This window comes from Myxine glutinosa, chromosome 9, assembly GCF_964187855.1.
Source record: "Myxine glutinosa chromosome 9, kmMyxGlut1.1, whole genome shotgun sequence".
In the NCBI taxonomy this organism is placed as follows: Eukaryota; Metazoa; Chordata; class Myxini; order Myxiniformes; family Myxinidae; genus Myxine; species Myxine glutinosa.
In genome coordinates, this window is record NC_136269.1 from 98249134 (window position 1) to 98267953 (window position 18820).

General features: G+C 43.7%; 2 protein-coding genes and 1 long non-coding RNA gene across 6 annotated transcripts in view; 1 reads left to right on the forward strand and 2 right to left on the reverse strand.

Moving 5' to 3' along the window:
• HERPUD2 (HERPUD family member 2) overlaps positions 1 to 18820 on the reverse strand; it is a 343531-nt gene that overhangs the window by 303223 nt on the left and 21488 nt on the right. The window lies entirely within an intron of this gene.
• LOC137434662 (uncharacterized) lies at positions 131 to 4935 on the reverse strand. The gene is made up of 3 exons (XR_010985900.2): positions 4845 to 4935; positions 4352 to 4483; positions 131 to 1979 (listed from the first exon to the last, which is right to left on the reverse strand). It is a non-coding gene; the product is annotated as an uncharacterized LOC137434662 (long non-coding RNA).
• LOC137435196 (copine-2-like) overlaps positions 5186 to 18820 on the forward strand; it is a 103003-nt gene continuing 89368 nt past the window's right edge. Inside the window, exons 1-2 of one of the 4 annotated variants that reach the window (XM_078784557.1) lie at positions 5189 to 5402; positions 6193 to 6283. The gene's annotated coding sequence lies outside the window, so the exon portion shown is untranslated. Of the gene's footprint in view, positions 5403 to 6192; positions 6284 to 18820 lie in introns of all 4 variants that reach the window. The other 3 variants (XM_078784558.1, XM_068128768.2, XM_068128767.2) reach the window with 3 other exon arrangements.

The following is an 18820-nucleotide window of genomic DNA, read 5'->3' on the forward strand; positions in this document are numbered from 1 at the left end:
CCAGGTGCACAACCTTGAAAAGAAGTTGCTAGAAGCTGAAAAATTGACAAAATACAAGATGGCCGCCACCGAAATCCAAAAATTTACAAATCTTTATATCTTTGCGACTAATTTATCGTAGAAACTTGAATAGGGTGTCTATTCCTAGGTTTATTGACACACAGAAGCCAATGCCATCATCAGATCTCCACTATAGTACTCTCAAATTGAGATATAAGACATTTTTATTCTAATTTGGTGAAAATCAGCTAAATGCAATATCATTTACAACATGAATGACGTTTATAAACATTAATAGATCATTGTCTAGTTTTCATCCAGCTCTGATTCCTCGCTTTCATTTGGTAGGGCACGACTGCACCGATCCACTGATCCCCCACACCTACATCCAACATAGCACGGGATACTGTTTTTGGCTGCAGTGGTTGCATGAAAACTGCCACCATCAAGAGTTTTCTTCCTCCAATCAAGGTTGTCAAGTGCAAAGACATGTGAATTTGTTGTATTTCGTGTTACATTAGGTGGAATGTAAATGCCATCTTCTTCTATCTGATTCATGATGTCTGTACTGAGAGATGTCAGCTGGCGATGAAGGGTGTCATAACTAATACTCTGATGCAATCTGTTACTCAAAGTGATCAATCACTTGCTTCGTGTCTGGTTATACAGATGATAGGCAGTTGCAATACTCAATGGGGTGGTATACTGAATGTATGTTGAAGTATCTGCTGGGATAGAATGAGTATCTTCTCCTTCATCAGATCGTCTACTTCGACTCGCTTTGAGTTATCTCCTGGCTTCACTATCTTGTCATACAATAGCATCGAAGTGAAGTTGAACAATGAATCAGGAACAAGCTTGTCCGCTGCATCAAAGGATATTTCAGTTGACTGTTCACTTTGCTTGTCATGCTTGCATTTTTTGCAGTCTGCTCGAATGATTTTTGCAGCTCGCTGTAGAGTTTCATAATTTTCATCTATTTTAAAGTCTGCTTGAAGTTTCTGAAGCTTGTGAAGGGCATCGCCCAATGGCAGTGATGAAGAACAAATGAATCCTGATCCACTACTTTGTCCAATAATCGAGATGCGCTTGCCATAGTGTTGCACAAGTTTCAACTTCAGCGAGGTGGATCTGTATGAGTCTGCACTTTGGACCTCATATCAAGTTCTTTTAGAATATTTCCATAGCGATCACGGAGTGACTTTATAAAAAATCCTTGTGATTCTATAAAGAGCACGTCAGCAATCTGCTCAACAAGACGAGTGAATGCAACATCATACAAGTTTGTTTTGAACTGTTCAGCAGTTGGCGTCCGTGTGGCTCTAAAAGCATTTCATGCAGGATAGATGATATGATATGTCATTTGCGATCATATCGTGTCCTTGGCCAATCAGGCGCCAAAGTATGTCATCTCTTTGGAGATCTTTTGCCTTTTGTATTATAGCTTTTTGGCTCTTTTCGGTAGAAACTTTACAGCTCCTTTTGCTTCATCCAATGATTGTTACATATCACGCAGGCACGTTTTGCATCAAACAATGGTGTATCTGTTCTTGTGCGCGGTGTGGGTTGCAATTCAGCTGTAGACATAGAAGTACTGCAAGTCGAATTATTTGAGTGTTTCGTGTTCTCACCTAGACGTTTTTTCTCAGCTAGTTTGAAACTTTTTTCATTGGTATACCAGTTCCGACATTTTTCATGCCACTTGGGACCATATACATCCAACCATGACTGTTCATGTGTCTGCATATCGGGCTGCAATCTTTTTGAAACATCGTCTTCCCTAGCTTCCATAGCTTGGCAAAGCCGTTCTGTGGCAGATACATTATGGATTGTTCGTGATGTTGTACTTTGGCAGATAATACATTTGGCGTAGTCTGTGGAGGTGTCTGTGCGCTTTTTCTTCACCACGTCCTGTGTTAGTGAAACGGCACCGTCCATCACACGCTTTGTCGTAAGGCTGGCCATCACTCTTCAGTCATCTGGAAGAAGAAAAAGGTAATATCAATGTTTTTTTTCTGGAACATAGATACACACATATCTGTTGCTCATTAATCATGTTAATTATTATCCTTAAACTTAAACATATTTTATCTTAATTAATGTACAGGGTGTCTAAAAAAAGAGTACGAAAAATAAGGTGCTATCGGTGTTTTGTACCCTTTTTTCGTACACCCAAGTAAGTAAGTAAGTTATAAACAAGTAAGTAATTAAGTAAGTAAGTAAGTAGTAACATACCTTAAGTATACAAGCAATGTCATATGGTAGCCTCATATGCTGAAACTAAAATATACTTATGACAAATACAGTCAACATAGGATGCTCAAATGACTACTTCTTCTGCTGAAATTCGAATGTTGTTATTACTGTTATTAGTCCCCTACCGGTGTACACCGGAGGGGACTATAGGTTTGCACGCCGTCCCTCCGTCCGTCAGTCCGTCAGTCTGTCAGTCAGTCCGTCAGTCCGTCAGTCTGTCAGTCCGTCACGCAAAGAACAGTTTTCCGGACTTTTTTTCGAAACGCTTAATGCTGATGATTTCAAACTTGGCACATCGTTTCCTCATGATAAGTTACAGAATAAGTTCGAATTTCACGACGTTTCGATCATTTTTGACAAAGTTATGGCACTTTGAACTTTGGGAATTCTGATCATTCTGATGATCCTTAACTCAGTGCCATTTTACGTTTTAATTTCCTTTAAAAAAGATTTTCTCTGCAATAATAGGACCGATTGAGATCAAATTTTCACCATAGGAGGGACTCGGTCTGTAGAATATTTTAATGGTAATTATGACGTCACAAGTCACGTGGTTCGGGCGCCATATTGTTTTTCGTGAAAACACGAAAACCCCTTTTTCTCTGCAACTGCTGAACAGATCGTGGCCAAACTTTGCAGGCAGAATCGCATACCCATGACGAACAAAAACGTCAGCGGGCATGACGTTATGCGTCACATGGTTTCAGAGTTATGACGTTTTTAAGCATGAACCTTTAAAACCGAGCCCCTCCCTCATTTTTGATCCAATCGAGGGGAAACTTCACAGATCTGTTTCGCATGTCAGTCTACTAAAACGGCATTTTGGAATTTGCGATAGCTCACGTGGTTTGGCAGATATCGTTAATTAAACGAAAATATTTTTAAAATGGATATCTCTTGAATTGCTTAATTGATCGACGTGAAACTTCATACTGTCGTAGAAGTCATGAAGATTAACAAGTGTGCAAAATTTCAAGATGATTGGATGTACGGTCTGGAAGCTAGAAGTTGTTATTGCGTGAAGAAGAAGAGCCGTCAAGTGTGCGGATTTAATTATTTATCACATGTACAGACTGAAAGAATCGTTGGACACGACGTGTCGCGGTCATTTTAACCTCAAATAAAATTCTAATTTAAGATCTGTCAATAGCTGAGGTATATTAACAAACGAATAAAACAGATTTGGTCAAATTCTGACTTTTTTAACTCGATCGCATTTGACAGAGTTGTGACAAGCTGAGGAAGAAGAAACCTCGCATTGGCTTCTCCAATGTGCCATTAAAAAAATGGATATCTCTTGAATCGCTAGTACCTCAGACCGTGAGTTGGTAATAATTTATATAATTCACACAGTGCAATACGTGCAGGCCGCTCCACGGAGCGACCTTGCGGGCTTATCAACGAGGCGAGGCGTGACACACGTGTCTCAGCATACCTCAGATCAAGTTTGAAAACCAGCATCAACCGTGCATAAATTTGCATATTCGATCATTTTTGACAAAGTTATGGCACTTTGAACTTTGGTAGGGGACATGTATTGCAGCGCAATACTCAGAATGCTTGTTAATTTAAGTGATTTTGTATGTGTTGTACCTGAAAACATAAAAGAAAGTATGAGTAAGTATATGGCTTATTTAACTAGAGAAGGTCTGAAAATTAAAGGATTTTGTGGTATTTTGAGATTTGACTTTCACACATTTTAGCATGGAAGTTTCGTATCTCAATAAATATGTATTAGAGTGAAAATCTAATGATGGCAATGGCTTCTGTATGTCAATAAACCTAGGAATAGACACCCTATTCATGATTCTATGACAATTAGTCGCAAAGATATGAACATTTCGAAATTTTCGGATTTCGGTGGCGGCCATCTTGGATTGTGTCAATTTTCCAGCTTCCAGCAACTTTTTGGCAAGGTTGTGCACCTGGATGTTGATTCTACATATCTATAGACTTGAATGGCAATGCACAACCTTTTACAGCAGGCAATGTCACCTTTACACCCCTGGCCCCTCTGGTAAAACAATACAATTATGAAATAACTGCTTAAATATTGGAGGATTTATTTGGAACTTATAACCACAACAATATTTACCTGCGTGAAAGACACCTTGGGATCTTTGATGTGATGTCCACCAGCTAATACCCACATATGGCCATGGGACCACCCAGCTGTGAATGTCCATCCGAGGGACGTACACTTTGTGATGAGATACACCTGGGCCGTCTGCGAAGAGAGTTTATAAATCGCTTCGGGAATCGAACCAAGATTCTACAGGTGAAAGGTAAGTGTGCTATACCTCCATACTATATCAAACTGACATAGACAGGACTAACAGTACAAACGAAGCACCTAAACCATATTAAAGCGAATGTAAATATAATACAGCACGTTCTCCGCAATGCTGCACCCCTTGATCGCACGACATTTGTCCGCTTTTCCTTTTGTGATCCGCGGTTCTATTTTGTGGTTTTATCACCTGTGCAATTACACCTTTACCAATATTACAACCGACCACCACTGAGCCCCAATGCTTGCTTTGCCGAACGACGTGATGTAAACATCGCTTTGGAATGACCGCACTTACCGCAGACGTGAGTTACGTTGTCAGTTTACAGGTGTGTGGGTAAACCCCGCATATTGAAGCTTTGCATCTGGACCTGCTCAGCCGATCTCGGTTTGGGCGGGGCGGGGCGGGAAGGGAGAGGGCGGGGCTCTTGGTGTGGGTGGGGAGGAAGAGGGCGGGGCTCTTGGTTTGGGCGGAGCGGGGAGGAAGAGGCCGGGGCGGGGCTCTTCGTTTGGGCGGGGCGGAGAGGGCGGGGCTTTTGGTTTGTGGGGCGTGTACTCGACATCATACGCTCCAATCCCTGCTTTGGGCGGGGCAAATTGGCTTTCGGGGCAGGGACTCGCCATGACAACGCCCAACCCCTTGGGGCGGCCCCAGCATAGATGCGGAGATGTCCGTCGCGTTGGGCGTTTATGACAACAGGAAGACGTTTCTTCATTTTGTGTGCTCGGTCCAAACCGATAACCAGTCCTTTGAATAGATTTAGCCGTTGGACGTCCCGTTGAACTGCTTGGGAGGTACGTGGTCACGTGGAGGAGGCGGTTTGGCAATACCAACGAGAGAGAGAGCGACAGAGGGGTAAGAGACACCCGTTACAAATAAAATATGGCTCTGCCACGTCTCTAACATTCCTTGAGTACAGTTGTGTATGTGTGTCTGTGTGTCTGTGTGTGTGTGTGTGTCTGTGTGTGTGTGTGTGTCTGTCTGTGTGTGTGTCTGTCTGTGTGTGTGTGTGTGTGTCTCTCTCTCTCTCTCTCTCTCTCTCTGTGTGTGTGTGTGTCTGTGTGTGTGTCTCTCTGTGTGTCTCTCTCTCTGTGTGTCTCTCTCTCTGTGTGTGTGTCTCTCTGTGTGTGTGTGTGTGTCTCTCTCTCTCTCTCTCTCTCTCTCTCTCTCTCTGTGTGTGTGTGTGTGTGTGTCTGTGTGTGTGTGTCTGTGTGTGTGTGTCTGTGTGTGTGTGTGTGTCTGTGTGTGCGTGTGCGTGTGTGTGTGTCTGTGTGTGCGTGTGTGTGTGTGTGTTTCTGTCTGTGTCTGTGTCTGTGTCTGTGTCTGTGTCTCTGTCTGTGTCTGTGTGTGTGTCTCTGTGTGTGTCTCTGTGTGTGTCTCTGTGTGTGTATCTGTGTGTGTGTCTCTGTGTGTGTGTTTGTGTGTGTGTCTCTGTGTGTGCGTGTGTGTGTGTGTCTGTGTGTGTATGTTTGTGTGTTTGTGTGTGTCTCTCTGTGTGTGTGTGTGTGTGTGTGTGTGTCTGTGTGTGTTTGTTAGATTTTATGTATATATAACTGACGACGTTTGCTATCTGGGGGTACATGAAATATGGACCGTGCCTAGGCGGTTTTCCAGCTCCACCCTGTCCTCCTCATTTTTCCTACAGTTTGGGTATTCCCGAGAAGTGTGTCACGTGGGTTCTCATTGCAACACTTCGCATTCGAAAGTCCGTCAAGATACACCAAGTATAGATATAGGTGATGTAGCTGGATTTACCTGTAAATCCATGACGTGACTTGTAGACGGGTCAATATACAACCAGAACAGCCGTACCCCAAAAAAATTGCAAATTTTAGTTTTATTGCATTTCCTTATATTTTAAGACTTACTTAGGAACATATCAAAAGTTGGACATAAATGGACCATGGGAAAGTAAAAATTTTTGACATGATAAAAATGTCACAAAACCATGCACGATTCACTACGTCGAAAACGTCTTTGGTTTTTTATTTTTGTTTCTTTTTGTTTATATAAATTAATTTGTTCCACTGAGACCAGCTGCAAAGGCAACATTTTATAACACTTGTTTCGTGTCTTTAACAATGTTTACATCTGCTACCTGACACATGTCTTTAACAATATGACCTCCCAGCATGTAGGCTAATGACCTAATTCCTCACTGGTAGTTGTGCAGCTTGACTGAGTAACAACTCCACATGAATGAGTTAATTACACCTAATTAGGACTCAATTGGACAACGTTGTATGGTAAACATTGGAGATACAATACAATACAACCAAGGAGATACAGTACAATACAACCAAGGCCAAGGCAGTAGCAAAAAGACAGGTAGGCCTATGCATACAATTGCCCCATATATTCTACATGTATTTTGTACTCCTACAACTGTAGTGTATGATGGTATTTATTTTCCAGGTTCTAGAGTTGTGGGGATGCATATTTATTTAATAGGAATGGGACCAGTTGATTGGGGGAAGGGGGGGGGGGGGTTCTATCAGTATGTTTTTCTTCTGGACTATACATATCTTTTCCTGGTGCACCTTGTGACTAAGCAACAGAGCCCTTGTATATAATTCATTTCAGATGCAGAAAGCAATGGGATGACCACTATGCAGATTATTCCATAGTATGTTTCCTCCTAATATATATCTTACATAAATATCTCAGTTTCAGGGGCGGAGAATGCTCTGATGGCATTCAATGTATATGGCCAATGTAAATTGACTGCATGCTTCTAAAAGATCTCATTTTTGTATTTTCAGAGATAGAAAATGAACTCTTTATATGGTAAAGAGACCTGCCCTTTATGCCAAAGGGGATTGGACTGTGAGGAAACAGTATCAGTTCGTGAGAAAGGAGCAGAAGGCATCAACCGTGCAAGTGCCGAAAGGGGTGTTGACATCAGAATTCTAGCTGGTACCAGTGTTCACAAATCATGCCGAGTGAATCACATAAACAAAAAGGACATTGCTTTAACCAAGAAGGATCATGCGGAATCAGGTCCATCAGTCAAGAGGAGTGCTCGCATTTCCCTGGGACCATATGACAGTAAAACACATTGCCTTTTCTGCGGCACTGAAGTTAAGGAAGAGGGCCCAAAGCGAGGCCATGCAGAAACAGCCAGTTTTGGCTACGTGAAGACTGACGCATTTGTTAAAACTATATCAGTTCATTGCAAAACAAGGAGCGATGAATGGGCCCTTGCTGTTCAAGGCCGCATTGAATATTTTGAGGGTGATCTCCATGCAGCTGACTGTGTGTACCACAAGTCCTGCAACATTAATTTCCGCACAATGCGAGACATTCCACAACGGTTCAAGCCGACTGAGTCAAACAAGAGACGAAAAATGGGAAGGCCTAAGGACAGTGACCAGAATGAGGCTTTCGATAAGGTGTGCTCTTTTCTTGAAGACAATGATGAGGAACAGTTAACAATTACAGACCTCGTGGCTAGAATGGAACAATACCTGGGCGATAGTGAATCCAATGCATATGGGAACCAATACATGAAGGAACAGCTTAAAAAACGATATGGTGAATCTATATTCATGGCAGAGGGTAGAGGCTTAAAAGACATTGTGACATTCAGAGAAAAAATGTCCCAGATCCTCCGTGACCACTACAATGCACCACGAGAAGATGATGAAGAAGCACAAAAACGTGCAATTCTTCAGACTGCTGCAAAACTAATAAAAAGTGACATAAAAACAACAGTTGCACCACATGGGGATACATACCCAACTACTGCAGACCTAAGCCTTACTGCTGCATTGGGGTATGTCCCAACTAGCCTGCGATTCTTGCTGCAGCATCTTTTGGTCGGGAAAGATACATCTAGGGAGGTTGCTGGTATTGGACAAGCAGTCATCCAAGCAGTGCGTCCAAGGGCTGTAATTGCACCATTGCAGCTTGGTCTTGCAGTGCAAATGCATCACTTGTATAGGTCTCGTTTCTTGATAGATAGTCTATCAACCTTTGGCTTTTCCTCATCTTACTCCGAAGTGCAACGGTTTGAAGTAAATGCAGCCTCTTCTCTTGCTCCGGATGTGTTTGGAGGTGACACCGACATTCTTGATACATCCTTGTTATTTGCTGGAGACAATGTGGACCACAACATCATAACGTTGGATGGAAAGGGTACCTTTCATGGGATGGGCATGATAGCAGCTATTACACCAGGGCGTCAATCTAGCCACATCATATCTAGAAAGAAAATGTCTGACAGGAAGCTCGTCGAACTGACGAAGATCAATATAATAGATTACCGCTATGCAGAGCACGTCAACCGCAACCTCAAATTTCAGCCCCTCCCTTTGTTATCAATTTGTGATCGCCCAATTGACATATTATGGGAGATGTCATTTTGCTTCGAAAAGAGTGCACCAAATTGGCAAGGCATGATGCACTTTCTGCATGAGGAGTGTGATCACCCAGGGAAAGCCTCAATACAGTTTCTCCCAATGATTGATATGAACCCAGGTGACAAAACCTGCATCTTGTCAACTCTTGATTACCTGAGCAAACTTGCATCAAAACACAACATGCCAGCAATCATCACATTTGACCAACCGCTGTTTTGGAAGGCCTCTGAGATAGTGAATGCTCTTCCTGCTGATAACCCAATCCATAATGCAGTGCTACTGCTTGGGAGCTTCCACACATTAATGAATTTGTTGGGTGCCATTGGAAGTTTGATGGATGGAAGTGGACTGAAAGAGATCCTGGAAACAGTGTATGGTCAAAATGCTGTTGTGCACATGCTGAGTGGGAAGGCGGTGCAACGTGCTTTTCGTGGCCATTTGCTTGTGGATCAGTGTCTTACACGTCAGGTTGTTGGCAAGATTGTGGAAGTTGACCCTGGGTTTCAAGAACAAGTGGCAGAACTGGAGCGACTGTACATTTCCCTGGAGACTGTCGAAAGTGACACTATAGAGTCTGTGTTGCAATCAGAGTGCATTCATTTCATTGACAATAGATTGAATCAGGAAAGGAATAAACTTGCAAAGGACTCGAAAACCAGTGCACTTTGGATCAACTACCAGCGTATGTTGGGAATTGCAAGGGCACTTGTGGCAGCTGATCGGACGGGGTCCTGGGAGATGCATCTCCAAGCCATATCAGCTTGCTTGCCGATATTTGCAGCTGCTGGCCATCCCAATTACCTGAAGTCAGCTCGACTCTATCTCGAGAAGATGCTTGCGTTAGAGGATGACAACCCTGAGGTTCATCAGAAGTTCCAATCTGGTTATCATGTAATCCGGCGCAGTGACCAATACTGGGCTGGCCTAGGCTCTGATCTTGTGATAGAACAGACATTAATGCGCTCACTGAAAAGCCAAGGGGGGCTGACTCGAGGAAGTGGGATGTCAGAGCACCAGAGAGCAGTTTGGACTCTGTCTTCAACCATATCGTCCTCCTACAACCTTGCTATGCAAGAACTGACCTCGAGTAGCTACTCAACAAGTGAACAACATAAGGAGTTGACAACATCCAGAGTGAGTCGAGATGAAGCTGATCGTGGCAAAGTTGCCGAAAAACTGGACAGCTTCACACCATTTTCTGATGACAAGTCATTGCGCAATATCATCACAGGGGTTACTGCAAATGAGGATGTCAATGTTCATGACCTATTCAAAGTAGGTAGTGACATTGTCAAGAAGATGGATGATCACCCAGCTTACTCCTATTCACACAAAAGGAGTTCTAAAGCCAAGACACTTGCATTCAGCAGGGCAGTCAAAGTTGCTGAGGACCGCACAATAGATCCAGCGTTACTATTCCAGAGGTTCTTAGTGGTGTCACAGACGGGAGATCTCCAGATAGGTGAAGTGATGAAATATGAACTCTGCCCATACCCAATGTCTCTTTTTGAGGCAAAAAACATCCTGCGCCAGCCAGATAAACCACAGTTGGCGGAGGCAATAAGGAATTATGCTACAACCAAATCTGACAATGCTGTCAACCAGACAGTTCCAGGAACAGATCACTATGTTCTTGACGGGGGATCACTTATTCACCGCTTAAAGTGGACAGAGGGATTCACCTACAGTTCCATTGCAGATGAATATGCCTCATTTACAGTACGACACTATGGCAAAGCTACTGTTGTGTTTGATGGTTATGAGGCTGGGCCAAGCACAAAGGACTGTTCTCATCAACGTCGGAATAGAAACAAGAATGCCACCAAGGTTAACATTACGGAGTCAACAAAATTTGTTGGGAAAAAGGAGGACTTTCTGTCGAATGAGTCAAACAAGCAGGCAATGATACTGTTGATTATAGAGGTGTTGCACAAGGAAGGCTGTGAGGTGATCCAAGCAGAGGGAGATGCTGATGTTGAGATTGCAAAAGCGGCCGTCGCAAATGCGGCTTCCAGATCTACAACCCTCATTGGAGAAGATACAGATCTCCTTCTCCTCCTGCTCTTCTATATGGTGGAGACAAACTGCATTGAACTCTATTTCCGTTCTGACACGGCAAAATCAAATGTCTACAATATCAAAGTCCTTCAGCAGATACTTGGAAATGCAGCCTGCAGAGATATTTTGTTCCTTCATGCATTAACTGGCTGTGACGCAACGTCTCGTGTCTTTGGGATTGGAAAGAAGTCAGGGTTTCAAAGAATCATCAAGAAAGAAAAGGAACTGATAGACAGCTCAAAGGTGTTCTGTAAACCACAGCAGAGTCAGGATGTTATTGAAACTGCAGGCTGCAGAGCAATGGTGGCATTGTTTAAAGCAAATCAGAACGACTCATTGGCATCGATCAGATACAACATTCTCTGCAAAAAGGTTGCAAGGGCTAAGGCATTTGTCACTCCTGAAAGACTGCCACCCACATCCGCTGCCTGCAAGTTTCATTCTCTGCGGACCTATTACCAGGTAATGGAATGGATGGGCCTTTGTTGTGGAATGGAGCCAACGGAGTGGGGATGGAAGGTAGAAGGAGGAAAACTTGTTCCAGTGATGACAGACAAAAGCCCTGCTCCAGACATACTACTTCAGATGATTCACTGCAACTGTTCAGGGGGGTGCAAAACACTAAGGTGTTCATGTAGGAAGCATGGATTAGAGTGCACCAGTGCATGTGGACATTGCCAGGACAGCAACTGTGACAATATGAGTGTTGAACCAGACATAGAGGAGGAGGAGGAGGACGATGAAACTGGAATCTAAGACTAGAAGGCATATGGTACTTCCACATGTGTCAAAATTGTCCAATTTTTTATATGTTGCTTTCCATGTCATAGACTGGCAGAAACAATCAAAGAACATATATTTGTGCAAATATTTACTTTAAATTGCGAATGGTCTCAGGATTAGCACTGCATAAACTACCAGCAACGATCATAATACAAATATTGGTGCAAAATTAACTTTAAATTGTTAGTGGTCTGATGATTATCAGTCAATTTTTTTACGTTTTATCTGCCGGCAGCCATCTTGTTTTCTGACGTCACTGAGGGACTTTCCCATGCGTCAAAATTGTCCAACTTTTAATATGTTGTCTTCCACTTCATAAACTACTAGAAATAAGCATAAAACAAAAATTTGCAATTTTTTTGGGGTCAGGCAGTATATTGACCCGTCTATTGTTCACAAAACAGAAACAACTTGAACTTTACCTACATTTTTGTAATATACATTCACTCACTCACTCACTCATTTATTTATTTATTTATTTACTTTTCCTCTTAAGAGTCATCGACAAGTTATGTGTGCTGGTAATTGGGTTTTGAATTGAGAAATTATTTGTGGAACGGAGAGAAACAGATGTGTGTGCGGTATGTACAGTGTGTACGTTCTGAGAAGGTGACGGAGGGGGAGTGGCTGGAGGTATGGGATTGGTTCAGTTTGTGAATGGAAATATACAAATACAAGTACAACAACGTAGAATGGTGGGGGGTTGGGGGGGTGAGGAGGTGGGGGAGGGGGGGTGAGGAGGTGGGGTGGGGGGGGTGAGGAGGTGGGGGGGGGGGGTGAGGAGGTGAGGTGGGGGGTGGGGGTGAGGAGGTGGGGGGGGGTGAGGAGGTGAGGAGGTGGGGAGGGGTGGGGAGGGGGGTGAGGAGGTGGGGAGGGGGGTGAGGAGGTGGGGGGGGTGAGGAGGTGGGGAGGGGGGGGTGAGGAGGTGGGGGGGGTGAGGAGGTGGGAAGGGGGGTGAGGAGGTGGGAAGGGGGGTGAGGAGGTGGGCAGGGGGATGAGGAGGGGGGAGGGGGATGAGGAGGGGGGGGGGGGAGTAGAAGAGCCGGACAGACGGATCAGAGAGATGAATATAGAAATGCATACTTAGTTGATCACTTGCTTTTGGTAAGTGTGCAAAACTACATAATAATGTACATGTTCCTTACGAGAAACTTCAACGCAGAAGGAAGGAGACCATTCAGCCCATAAAAGCCTGCGCTGTGATTTCCAACCTATGGTTGTGAGGCTTTGCTCTATCCTTTGTAAGTGTCAAGTGGTCGAGGAAGGAAGGGCCAATTTCCTCGTGTTTGCTGTGTTTCAGCTGGGGTTTGACACATCCAAACTCAGAGCGCATGCTCTAAAGTCCAATGTCTAACCATTAAGCCATACCTTGATATATATATATATATATATATATATATATATATATATATATATATATATATAATATATATATAATATATATAATATATATATATATATATATATATATATACATATATATATACATATATATACAGTATATATATATATATATATATATATATATATATATATATATATATATATATATATATATATATATATATATATATATACAGTAATACAGTATATATATATATAGTTGCGGTTGTGCCATAAAGGCAAACCCCCTATAGTTCGTTGCATGACAACATGTAGCCTGCAGAAGTCAGTTATGTCTTATTGAATGTAAAGATTAGTCCTTTCCCATTGTGTAGTAATAAAGACCAAATATGCGTTGAGTTAGGCAGGATGTCAAACCTTTGTGTGGTTAAAGGAAGCCATTAAGATATGCAGGAAGGCGTGGCCAACACCACAGGCCCATGTGACTAATGGACAGTGAAACCTCCCCTGAATGAAAGAGGGAAGGAGGAATGAAACCTTCATTGGGGGAGGAGAGATCGAAGGCCAGCATGTGACCAATGGCGAGCCGGGAACACGTCGCCATGATGCGACAAGCCTCAGCCAATGGGAGGCTCTGGAACATTTTGAAGGGCGTGGGCAGGTCTGATGATAGCCCACGCGGAGCGCATTATCACTCTCTTTGCTTTTGGATTTTGCTGCGCTACACCACCTGTTCTGAACTCTTGTTGTGGATTTCGCCACGTCGATGACCTCCTGCTCTGTTCTTCCTTTGCCTCGTGGACGACACGATTCTCTTTGCCTGGGATTTTGCCATGTGGACGATACCCTGCTCTGGACTCTCTTGTTTTGGCTCCAGCAGACGACATGTGTTTTGGCCTTTGTTCTTCGTCGACACCCATCGCTTCTGCGCCGATCTTTTGCGCCATCCGGCTGACCTGCAAGCGTTGGCCTTTCGACACGACTCACCTGAGCTGAAGTTATCTGCCTGCGTGGCAGCTCGTCCCACCTGCGCTGAATCTAGCTCAACCTGCGCTGGAGTTCGTCCTTCGGACCTGACCTCATCGAGCCGCGAACTGTGCACACCAGACCACGTGCCTATTGCGAGGAATCCCAGCACGTACATCGGTACGCCCTTAACCAGTGACCTTTTTCCCTGTGTGTGTGTGTCAGAGTGTGAAGGTGCCAGGTCGGGGTTATTATTAGGTAATAATTGATAAGCTGAATCTTCGTCTCTGTTTCTCTGTGCCTTCAAAATAAAAGGCTGTACATTTTGTTGTTACTTTCCAACCTGTTCGGTACGTCTTTTCTCCATTGGCCTAGCATCATCCGAGACCGAATTTGGCTAGACTCTGGTCCATAAATCTCATGGGGTAACGCCGCTTTCCACACCGTGCAAATCCCCTTGGCACCCATACGGTGTGGGAAAGTGAGGGTTCGATCGCGCAGTTCTTCGGCACGCGCGTGCACCTTGATGTGTGCACCTTGAACTCGACCCTCCCGCAGCAATATATAATACGTTTATTATAAGTTGTCTATTCTCAATGTCTCCTTTGATTAGTTTGGAAATTTCCGCCAAAACTGAATGTGTCTCACGTCTGCGTTTGTCAATATTGTTGCGGATATGGCATTTGGCCTCCATATCTGCTTGTAAATATTCCCCTATTTCCCCAATACTCCCCGACTATCCCCAATCCCCCATTCCCTAGTCCCATTGCCTGTAAATCACACTCTGTAGAACCGACCTTCCCCTTTTTCCCCCATTAAATGTCGTACCCAGGTCCACCGCATCTCACGTAGACAACTTTCGGACATCTTGCTAGTTATTCTTAGTCTATGTCAGCTAAGGACTCGTCTCCATTAATTCTGACTCTTCGTTGCACCAGAATGTGATTGTATGGCACCAGTAGTGAGTTTAGGACCTCCCCATACCTCCTCCCATCTTCCCCATGAAACAACAACAACAACAACTACAACAACAACTACAACAACAGAGGGGGGCGGCGCGGCGCGGGGAGTGTGCGTCCTCACTCCGGCTTGGTTAGCCGCCATTGCCCATGCGCTCCACGAGGTTACCACGAAGGGGCTGGCTGTCAGCTCCTCGTCAGGGGCGGAGCCCGGTAACCCCCCCGCACCCAATAAGAAGGGCGGACTGATTCCATCTGGGGCGGAGCTAACTAGCCGAGGGCGTGTCACTCCCCGCCGGATATGCGCAGCCACTTACCGGACGTGAGGTCAGATGCGCCCCCAGCTTGGAAAGACAAGTCGCGACCTCCGAGCGCTGAGCGACCTCCCCGCATCTTTGGACCGGACCGGGTCGATTTTGCCCCTGAGCCAAGGTGCACCTTGAGCCATCGAATACCCGCCTTTCCTTGCCATCAATCCCCGTGTGAGTCAGTTTTGTCCCGTTTATCTGTGGTCTGTCGGGAATAAGATAAGTGTGTCTAAGTGCCTATCTTCCTATGCTGTCTCTCTCATCCCTGTAATCTAACCTTCCGCAATATTATAACCTCCTCCGGAGGTCTTGAGAACCGTACCCCTGGTGTCGTGTCATTTAACCTAGCCGTTGTGTCCTTTCCTTCATTGATCTAGCGTAGCGCGACTCGGCCAACGTTCGAGTATAATCGGGTAACTTGTGCGAACACGGCGGCCATTCCGCTCGGCCCATCATAACATCTAAGTCGTGTCCGTAACAATATGACATGAAACTCTTTTATCTACTTGATAATTATTCTAGAGGGGAAATGAGGGGGAGGGATAGGAAGGTGGAGGAGGAAGATGAATGTGGGGAATGACGAGGACCTTCTTTTTTTTTCTTTTTTTTGTATACAAGGTCGAGGTTCGTGTGAGAGCTAACATTGATCACAAAAAAGACAAACTGACACATAAAACGTATGATAAAGGGAGCGGGAGAACAGGATGGAGAGCAGGAACATCGGGAGATCTGTGGGAGTGAGAGGGCTTTGGGGGGAGGAGGCATGGGAAGGGGGTTGGGGGGAGAGGTAAAAAGACTTGAGGCACAGGGACATCATCTGGCATTTTTCAAATACATGTGTGCATGTGTACATAATCATACTAATATATGCATTTTGGTGTCTGTCTGACCACGATACATTCGGTCGTTACTTATCCAATCTCAGCCAAACTTGACAGGAGGATTAAAGGTCACACGATGGAGGTTGTAGCGACTCAATCCCCCCCCCCCCCCATTTCCCCCAAGGGGGTTTTCCATCTTGGGCGAAATCCGTGTTAAGGTGTATATCCCTGTTAAGATAGTTCATCATGACGTTTTACCAAGGTCGATTCTAATAACAAAAGTAAGAACAACATTCATGTTAATAGCATAATACTAATGTGATTACAAAACAACATGAATCCGAATAATATCCCCGCTCTCCAAGGGGTTTTTGCCAATAAGTGCCATGTTAACGTGTGTAAATAGCTTAACGTGGCGTTTCGTGGGGGCACCCCTACCAGAAATAAAATATATTATATACCACAAACATGTATGATTACCTTTTGAAACGCTTGCTACTGCTGTTTAACACTAAACTCAAAGGGAGGAAACCTGGTGTGCATAATTGACCGGCCAAGGACAGAAAACTGCATTTTGGATCAGGATCCTGATCCGCATGCGGATACTATAATTACCTCCACCAACAAAGGTGGGCGGATGTTATGTTTTCAAACCTGTTTCTCTGTCTGTCTGTGTTTGTCCAAAATTTTGTGCAGAGGTTTGGTACGTGACAAGGCCGAAATTATTATATTTTGGTGAATAGTCAGGTTCACTATGTTTTTTTCGTTCAAAATCATGGTAGATTAGCAAACCTATACATTTTTGGAAACGTTATTACATGGAAAATCTGAAAATCAATGTTTACATTTGCCAATTCCGACCAATTCGATTCGACCAATTCGACCAATTCGACCAATCGACCAATTCCATTCGACCAATTCGACCAATCGCTTCGATCGACCATTCGACCAATCGCTTCGATCGACCATTCGACCAATTCGATCGATTCGATTCGATTCGATCGACCATTCGACCAATTTGATTTGCCAATCAATTTGACCGACCTTTGCTTGTGTGGAACGGACTGTGAAAACGATGCGGACTATATTGTCGGATACGACACACAGGACAGTGATGACGAACTCTAAATGGCATATTCTGTAATCGTGTATGTTTGATGCCATTGACTGCCTGTGTATATTTTGTCATTGACTGCCTGTGTAGATGTGAAGTTATACTGACTGCATGTGTATATATGATTTTGCTGACTGCCTGTGTATGTTTGGTGATATGAATTATTGTGACACATTTTGATGTTATTAACTGCCTGTACAAAATGATAACATGTATTTGATTATGCAACTTATCGCGAATATAAAGACAGTATTTTGCAATTCAAAACCTTTGATTCGTGTCTTACCATTCCCCATAGCACTAATTTGATACTTTCATTGGATTCCTTGTCCCTGAAAATATAGGTTTAGTATATTTTTAAAAGTTTTTAGGGTAATTAGAGGCAGAAATAGAACAGTGGCCATTTTGAAAATCAAAAATGGCCGCCATACAGGTATCTCTCCAAATGTCAACATTGATTTTTAGTTTCCTTATGCTATAACCTTTCCAAAAATGTATAGGTTTGCTAATCTACCATGATTTTGAACGAAATATAATTTATTGACATAGTGAACCTGACTAGAAGATCCGGATCCGAAAATTTTAAAAATGATTCTTCACCATGATATCTCAAAAAGTTAGTTGTCTCTAAAAGTTGTGTTATGGACGGATTTGGATGAAACCTGGTGGACAGGTTTGGTGTGTGACAAGGACGAATCGATTTGATTTTGGTGAAGATCTGAATCTGAATCTGGATCGGGCCTATCAATGGGATACAATTTATGTAAACTGTTCAGCCTGGTGGAGGTATGCACTCTACCGAGTATCATTCGGTTTTGCCAAACGTCGCTCTATGAGTGATTTTTCATTTGTTTGTCGCACGACTCCTACAGTTCTGGGCTGATTACATCCAGACTTGCTACATCAGATCAATAACACCCCATTTCGTGTATATGGGTGTTTTTATCTTTGCCTGTGGTCTTGTGAGGGGGCATGGGGGAAACGTTGTGGTTTGGGGAGGGACGAAAATTCTCCATGTAAATGTGTATTATGTAGCGCCCCCTCCAAGTGGGAGCGGATACTACAAGTCCCCACCATTTACAGTACAATGTTCTTGTCCCCATATTTTCCAGTACAGTGAGGTGTAAGTAGTAGACATATTTTTGCTTCAAGCACGTAACCCGGGTTATTTTTATTTTATTTCTGGAAGCAATTGAAGCAGCTGTCAGTTGCCTATACACTGCCCAAATAAAAGAAGAACTATGTGGCAGAAGAAAGGTATGTGTCAGAAGAACTGTTGCATGCTTGGGACAAGATCACCCATAGGGCGGGTACTCTGATACTATATATAAATGCAAGCTGTCAGATAAATAAGCAGGAGTATATATTGTACTGTATACTTTTCTCCTCAATGAGCACTTCTTCTCGCCTCCTGATGTGCTTCCACCCTCCCCCATCACAACATCTTGCATGTGTGGAATCTCTGGTGTCTCCCGGGAGATCGATTGGCTGTTGTGCCACTGGCCTGTTTGTGCAGGGCAGGCACGGGGCCATTTGCCAGCAACAACACGTACATATTT